Here is an 8,930-nt window from a genome sequence, read left to right as displayed (position 1 = left end):
TTGTAGTAAGACTGAAGTTAAGTTAGTCATCACAGTGAGTCTTATTTGCATCACTCTTTACATGCATCATGATGAACTGTGTAAAATTTGAGTATCCAATGTGAATAACGTCAACAGTAGTATACCGCTTTACGAAAGTCATCAATCGATTAAAAGAAAAACGAACTAAAACCGAGGGGAACACATCAACTATAAGAGGAAAACAACGAAACATCAGAAACACTTAAGTGCAACAAAAAAAAAAAAAAACCAAACGACAGTGCAACACACATAGAAACGAACTACTGGATAACAACTGTCATTTTCCTGACTAAGTACATGACATTTTAAGAAAAAATAGGGCGTTGTATCTGGTTTTATGGCTAGCTAAACCTCGCGTTTTTATGGCAACGTTAAATTTAACACTAAAATGACAACATTACATGACAGGAATACAGTACAAATAAATGCAAGAAAATTCAAAACAGATTATAACAGAAATAAACAATACAATATTACATTTCGTCAAGCTAACCACAGAATAAAAACGAACACGTGAAACAACCTAGGACAGCAGACAAAAACAGTACAACAGAACCAGGATTGATTCAACGCCACAAAAGTGACATCACAGATAAATTTGATGTAATTAAAGACAGGGTTTGTAATTATGTTATTTGATGTATTTTATAACAATTACAAGAATATACATATTGAGTTGTATTGGTAATTAGATAATTAATTGTATTATCTAGCTAGGTTGGTATTTCTTCTAAATCAAACTGTAAAACAAGTAAATCGTGTAAACATGATTGCTTTAAACTTATAAGTGAACTTGGATGTTTATTATCCATACCTTTACAAACAAGTAAAAAAGAAAAAAATAGAATTACAACTACAAACGATAAGACATTCAACAATTTTCAGAATTACAGATACAACATCATAACTAAATACACGAATGTTTGATAAACAAATATCGTGACACGTCTTATAGCAATGCGAATTCACACTCAGCAAAACATTCATATTCGGGAATAGGTCATGTTCGGTACTTTAAAGACCAGACGACGTTAATGGCAAAACACAATCTAAGAAGTGTTAAAAAGGTCCTTTGTAATTTAGACACAGACACATCGTTTGGATCAACATATTCGTGATGGTGTCCATAAAATGTATGAAATGTCATTTTTAATCTTTCCTCCTCATAACTTTCCTCGAGCAGTTTTTGCGTAAGGAGCACACTCCTGAATATCAAGTCCGTATAGTGTAAACATGCACGAGCATAACGTATCTCGAATGTCAATTTTATTAAATAATAGACACTTGTCTTTTGTTGAACATCGTACATGTATATTTCCCTCCTAGTGCCTTTTACTTTTTGTTTGCCTCGTCGGCTGTTTTTCATAACATTGAGAATGGAAATGGGGAATGTGTCAAAGAGACAACAACCCGATCATAGAATAGACAACAGCCGAAGTACACCAATGGGTCTTCAATGCAGCGAGACAGTCACTCTCGCACCCGGAGGCGTCCTTCAGCTGGCCGCTGAACAAATATGTACTAGTTCAGTGATAATAAACTTATTTATATAATGTTAATAAATATAATGAAGTTATAAGCATATATACATGTTTACTAAAGTTAGAAATTTTCTCAGACGACCACCTTCAACGTCTACTACATGTACAACATTAAGTACGTAAATAGTGAAAACAGCACGTTATAATTCTAATTTGCAAAACAATCTAAATATGGATATTTATAGCTCATTGTTCGGTGTGAACCAGGGCTCCGTGTTAAAGGCCGTACATTGACTTATAATGGTTTACTTTTATATATTGTTATTTGGATGGAGAATTGTCTCATTGGCACTCACACCACATCTTCTTATATCTATTGGCAGGAAAGAATAAGACTAGGCAAAATTGCCCATATTTCATAATGCAGAAATCGTCTAATATATGCGCATATTTGTTAAATACCAACCAATCATTCAATTAATAATACAAAACAATTTGATAGCTTTTACATATTAAAATAATCGATTGATACCCTATTCATTCATGTTATAATTTAGTCAAACATTTAAGTTGTCATTCTAGAAAGAAGATGGTTTTGATAGACGTCAAGTTGGTTACTTAGTCCCTATTCCCTATTCGTTACCTATTCCCTATTCCCTATTCGTTACCTATTCGTTACCTATTCGTTACCTATTCCCTATTCCCTATTCGTTACCTATTCCCTATTCCCTATTCGTTACCTATTCGTTACCTATTCCCTATTCCCTATTCGTTACCTATTCCCTATTCCCTATTCGTTACCTATTACCTATTCCCAATTCGTTACCTATTCGTTACCTATTCCATATTCCCTATTCGTTACTTATTCCCTATTCCCTATCGTTATCTATTCGTTACTTATTCCCTATTCCTTATTCGTTACTTATTCGATTTTTAATATCCTTCCCCCTTTTTAATTGTTTATACTCTTATATCTGGTAATAGTTCTAAATTTGTTGAGGTAAAATGATCTTTTTATGACCTTTTTATATGTGTTTGTGCTCAACCGATCCTTTTACTTTATGTTCGATACTCATTTGTTCCTTATTTGATTTTTATACGTTCTACCTTTTAACTGCTTTATGTCCGTATGTTTGAAGATGGATCTTGGTTCGAAGGGATGAAATCACCGTGTTCGCGCTTGCATATAAAAAAAGATTTGGTATGATTGCCAATGAGACAACACCCCACAATAGACCAAAATGACACAGAAACTATCAACTATAGGTCAATGTACGGCCTTCAACAATGAACATAGCCCAAACCGTGTAGTCCCATATAAAAGGCCCAGACATGACAATTTCAAACAATTAAAACAACAAAACTAACGGCCGTATTTCATATTCAAAAAAATAAACGGAAAACAAATATGTAACACAAAAACAAACGAGAACTACTTAATTTCAGGCTCTTGTCTAGGGACAGGCACATACTAACATAATGTGTTGGTGTTAAACATGTTAGCAGGGTGTACATCGTTTCGGAGCATGCTATTACTTTGTTTAATTCGTTCCATCACTCGCTTATAATTCGCTTATAATACGTGTATCATACGTTGCACCTATTAAAACATGATTTTCAATTGTTTTGTTGTCTCTGGTGGTAGATTTGGGTACTTAGAGGTGATATAACTCTATAAGCGCATATGTACCCGTTCCAGCGCTCGGATTATACCCTGTTAAATATTCATTACTTATTCGCTTTTAATACGTTTGTTGTACGTTGCACCTTTTAGAAAAGGATTTTCAATTGTGTTCATATCTCTAGTGGTAATAATGTGTTCTTATAGATGAAATACCCCTATTACCGCGTATGTACCCGTTCCAGCGCTAAGATAATAACCTGTTACTTATTCGTTCCTTATTCGCTTTTAATGCGCGGGGTAAGTATACGTTGCACCTTGAAATAAATCGTTTTTCAATTGTGTTCATGTCTCTGGTAGTAACAATGTGTTCTTAGAGATGAAATGACCCTATTAGAGCGCATGTACCCGTTCCAGCGTTCGGTTAATACCCTGTTACCTATTCGTTACTTATTCGTTACCTATTCACTTATAATACGTTTGTTGTACGTTGCACCTTTTAGAAAAGGATTTTCAATTGTGTCCATGTCTCTGGTGGTAACAATGTGTTCTTCGAGATGAAATGCCCTATTAGCGTGCATGTACCCGTTCCAGCGCTCGGTTAATACCCTGTTACCTATTCGTTACCTATTCACTTATAATACGTTTGTTGTACGTTGCACCTTTTAGAAAAGGATTTTCAATTGTGTCCATGTCTCTGGTGGTAACAATGTGTATTTAGAGATCAAATGACCCTATTAGCGTGCATGTACCCGTTCCAGCGCTCAGTTAATACCCTGTTACCTATTCGTTACCTATTCACTTATAATACGTTTGTTGTACGTTGCACCTTTTACAAAAGGATTTTCAATTGTGTCCATGTCTCTGGTGGTAACAATGTGTTCTTAGAGATGAAATGACCCTATTAGCGCGCATGTACCCGTTCCAGCGCTCGGTTAATACCCTGTTACCTATTCGTTACCTATTCACTTATAATACGTTTGTTGTACGTTGCACCTTTTACAATAGGATTTTCAATTGTGTTCATGTCTCTGGTGGTAACAATGTGTTCTTCGAGATGAAATGACCCTATTAGCATGCATGTACCCGTTCCAGGGCTCGGTTAATACCCTGTTACCTATTCGTTACCTATTAACTTATAATACGTTTCATGTACGTTGCACCTTTTAGAAAAGGATTTTCAATTGTGTCCATGTCTCTGGTGGTAACAATGTGTATTTAGAGATCAAATGACCCTATTAGCGTGCATGTTCCCGTTCCAGCGCTCGGTTAATACCCTGTTACCTATTCGTTACCTATTCACTTATAATACGTTTGTTGTACGTTGCACCTTTTACAAAAGGATTTTCAATTGTGTCCATGTCTCTGGTGGTAACAATGTGTTCTTAGAGATGAAATGACCCTATTAGCGGGCATGTACCCGTTCCAGCGCTCGGTTAATACCCTGTTACCTATTCGTTACCTATTCACTTATAATACGTTTGTTCTACGTTGCACCTTTTAGAAAAGGATTTTCAATGTTGTCCATGTCTCTGGTGGTAACAATGTGTTCTTAGAGATGAAATGACCCTATTAGCGTGCATGTACCCGTTCCAGCGCTCAGTCAATACCCTGTTACCTATTCGTTACCTATTCACTTATAATACGTTTGTTGTATGTTGCACCTTTTAGAAAAGGATTTTCAATTATGTCCATGTCTCTAGTGGTATTAATGTCTTCTTAGAGATGAAATGACTCTATTAGCGTGCATGTACCCGTTCCAGCGCTCGGATAATACCCTCTTACTTATTCGTTCCTTATTCGCTTCTAATGCGCGGGGTAAGTATACGTTGCACCTTGAAATAAATCGTTTTTTCATTGTGTTCATGTATCTGGTGGTAACAATGTGTTCTTAGAGACGAAATGACCCTATTAGCGCGCATGTACCCGTTCCAGCGCTCGGTTATTACCCTGTTACCTATTCGTTACCTATTCACTTATAATACGTTTGTTGTACGTTGCACTTTTTAGAAAAGGATTTTCAATTGTGTCCATTTCTCTGGTGGTAACAATGTGTTTTTAGAGATTAAATGACCCTATTAGCGCGTATGTACTCGTTCCAGCGCTATGTTAATACCCTGTTACCTATTCGTTACTTATTCGCTTTTAATACGTTTGTTGTACGTTGCACCTTTTAGAAAATGATTTTCAATTGTGTTCATATCCCTGGTGGTAATAATGTGTTCTTATAGATGAAATACCCCTATTAGCGCGTATGTACCCATTCCAGCGCTCGGATAATACCCGGTTGCTTATTCGTTCCTTATCCGCTTTTAATGCACAGGGTATTCGTTGCACCTTGAAATAAATCGTTTTTTAATTGTGTTCATGTCTCTGGTGGTAACAATGTGTTCTTAGAGATGAAATGACCCTATTAGCGCGCATGTACCCGTTACAGCGATTGGTTAATACCCTGTTACCTATTCGTTTAGTATTCATTACCTATTCACTTATAATACGTTTGTTCTACGTTGCACCTTTTCGAAAAGGATTTTCACTTGTGTTCATGTCTCTGGTGGTAACAATGTGTAACTAGAGATGAAATGACCCTATTAGCGCGCATGTACCCGTTCCAGCGGTCGGTTAATACCCTGTTATCTATTCGTTACCTATTCACTTATAATACGTTTGTTGTACGTTGCACCTTTCAAAAAAGGATTTTCACTTGTGTTCATGTCTCTGGTGGTAACAATGTGTAACTAGAGATGAAATGACCCTATTAGCGTGCATGTACCCGTTCCAGCGCTCGGTTAATATCCTGTTACCTATTCGTTACCTATTCGTTACTTATTCGCTTATAATACGTTTGTTGTACGTTGCAGCTTTTAGAAAAAATATTTTCATTTGTGTTCATGTCTCTGGTGGTAACAATGTGTTCTTAGAGATGAAATAACCCTTTAAGCGCGTATGTACCCGTTCCAGCGCTCGGCTAATACTTTGTTTCTTATTCGTTACTTCTTATTTCAAGGTGAAACGCATAGCATGCGTATTTAAAGCGAATAAGGAACGAATAAGTAACAGGGTATCAGTCGAGCGCTGAAACGGGTACATATGTTCGATTAAGGTTATTTCACCTCTAAGAACCGACAGTTACCACCAGAGACACAAAAATATTTCTTTTTAAAGTGCAACGCATAACACACGTTTTAAAGCGAATAAGGAACGAATAAGTAACAGGGTATCAGTTTAGCGGTGAAATGGGTACATATGTGCTAATAGGTTTTTTTCATCTCTAAGAACACATAGTTACCGCCAGAGACAAGAACACAATTGAAAATCATTTTCTAAAATGTTTATTTTTATACAAGCGCTAAAAGGTGATTTAACCTCTTCGAACCAAGAACCAGATCTTCAAACATACGAATATAAAACATTTAAAAGGTAGAACGTATAAAAATCAAATAATAAACAAATAAGTATCTAACATAAAGCAATAGGATCGGTTGAGCACAAACACATATAAATAAGTCATAAAAAGGTCATTTTACCTCAACAAATTTAGATCTATAACAAGAGATAAGAATATAAACAAGAGTGCACACGCTGAAATGTCTCGCCTTCTTTACTAATCATTGATATTATGTTGATAGTCTTTTAAAACATGTTTAACCCCGCCACATTATTTATGTATGTGCCTGTCCCAAGTCAGGAGCCTGTATATTCATTGGTTGTCGTTTGTTTATGTGTTACATATTTGTTTTTCGTTCATTTTTTTTTACATAAAAAAGGCCGTTAGTTTTCTCGTTTGAATTGTTTTACATTGTCTTATCGGGGCCTTTTATAGCTGACTATGCGGTATGGGCTTTGCTCATTGTTGAAGGCCGTACGTGACCTATAGTTGTTAATGTCTGTGTCATTTTGGTCTTTTGTGGACAGTTGTCTCATTGGCAATCATACCACATCTTCTTTTTATATTAAGTATAAAGCTTTATAACAACTGTCACATAACTTAACATTTACCAAGATAACAAAGACCAATGAACCATGAAAATGAGGTCAAGGTCAGATGAAACATGCCAGACAGACATGTACAGCTAACAATGCTTTCATACAACAAATATAGTTGACCTCTTACTTATAGTTTAAGAAAAATAGACCAAAATACAAAAACTTAACACTGAGCACTGAACCGTGAAAATGAGGTCGAGGTCAAATAAAACCTGCGCGACTGACATACAGATCATATTATATTTCCATACACCAAATTTAGTTGAGTTATAGCATATAGTATTAGATAAAAAGACCAAAACTCAAAAACTTAACTTTGACCACTCAACCATGAAAATGAGGTCAAGGTCACATGACATCTGCACGCTAGACATGTACACCTTACAATCATTCCATACAACAAATATTGTAGATCTATTGTGTAAAGTATGAAAAAAAGAGACCAAAACACAAAAACTTAACTATAACCACTGAACCATGAAAATAAGGTCAAGGTCAGATGACACCTGCCAGTTGGACATGGACACCTTACAGTCCTTCCATACACCGAATATACTTGCCCTATTGCTTATAGTATCTGAGATATGGACTTGACCACAAAAACTCAACCTTGTTCACTGATCCATGAAATGAGGTTGAGGTTAAGTGAAAACTGTCTGACGGGCACGAGGACCTTACAAGGTACGCACATACCAAATATAACTATCCTATTCTTAAAATAAGAGAGAATTCAACATTACAAAAAATATTAACTTTTTTTTCAAGTGGTCACTGAACCATGAAAATGAAATCAAGGACATTTGACATGTGACTGACAGAAACTTCGTAACATGAGGCATCTATATACAAAGTATGAAGCATCCAATTCTTCCACCTTCTAAAAAAATAAGTTTATAAAAAGTTAGCTAACACCGCCGCCGCCGTAGCCGCCGCACCCGCCGCCGCCGCCGGATCACTATCCCTATGTCGAGCTTTCTGCAACAAAAGTTGCAGGCTCGACAAAAATTAAAAAGGATGAGGATATCAAAAATTGAATAAGTAACGAATAAGGAATAAGTAACGAACAAGTAACGAATAGAGGGAATAGGGAATAAGATACGCATAGGTAATGCATAGGGAATAGTCAATACGTAACGAATAGGTAACGAAAAGGTAACAGGCTATTAACCGCGCGCTGGACCGGGTACATGCGCGCTTATAGGATCATTTCATCTCTTTCGCTTTTAAAACGTGTGTTATGCGTTGCACTTTAAAAAAGAAATATTTTTGTGTCTCTGGTGGTAACTGTCGGTTCTTAGAGGTGAAATAACCCTAACAGAACATACGTTCCCGTTTCAGCGCTCGACTGATACCCTGTTACTTATTCGTTCCTTATTCGCTTTTAATACGCGTGGTATACGTTGCAACTTGGAATAAATCGATTATCTATTGTTTTCATGTCTCTGGCGGTAATTGTGTGTTCTCTGAAGTGAAAAAAACGTATTAGCGCATATGTACCCGTTTCAGCGCAACACTGATACCCTGTTACTTATTCGTTCCTTATTCGCTTTGAAAACGTGTGTTATGCGTTGCACTTTAAACAGAAATATTTTTGTGTCTGGTGGTACCTGTCGGTTCTTAGGTGAAATAACCTTAATCGAACATACGTACCCGTTTCAGCGCTCGACTGATACCCTGTTACTTATTCGTTCCTTATTCGCTTTAAATACGCGTGCTATGCGTTGCACGTTGAAATAAGAAGTAACGAATAAGTAACCAGGTATAAGCCGAGCGCTGGAACGGGTACATACGCGCTAAAAGTGTTATTTCATTTCTAAGAA

Source organism: Mytilus galloprovincialis, chromosome 4, assembly GCF_965363235.1.
Source record: "Mytilus galloprovincialis chromosome 4, xbMytGall1.hap1.1, whole genome shotgun sequence".
In the NCBI taxonomy this organism is placed as follows: Eukaryota; Metazoa; Mollusca; class Bivalvia; order Mytilida; family Mytilidae; genus Mytilus; species Mytilus galloprovincialis.
Note: the sequence above shows the minus strand (reverse complement) of the source record.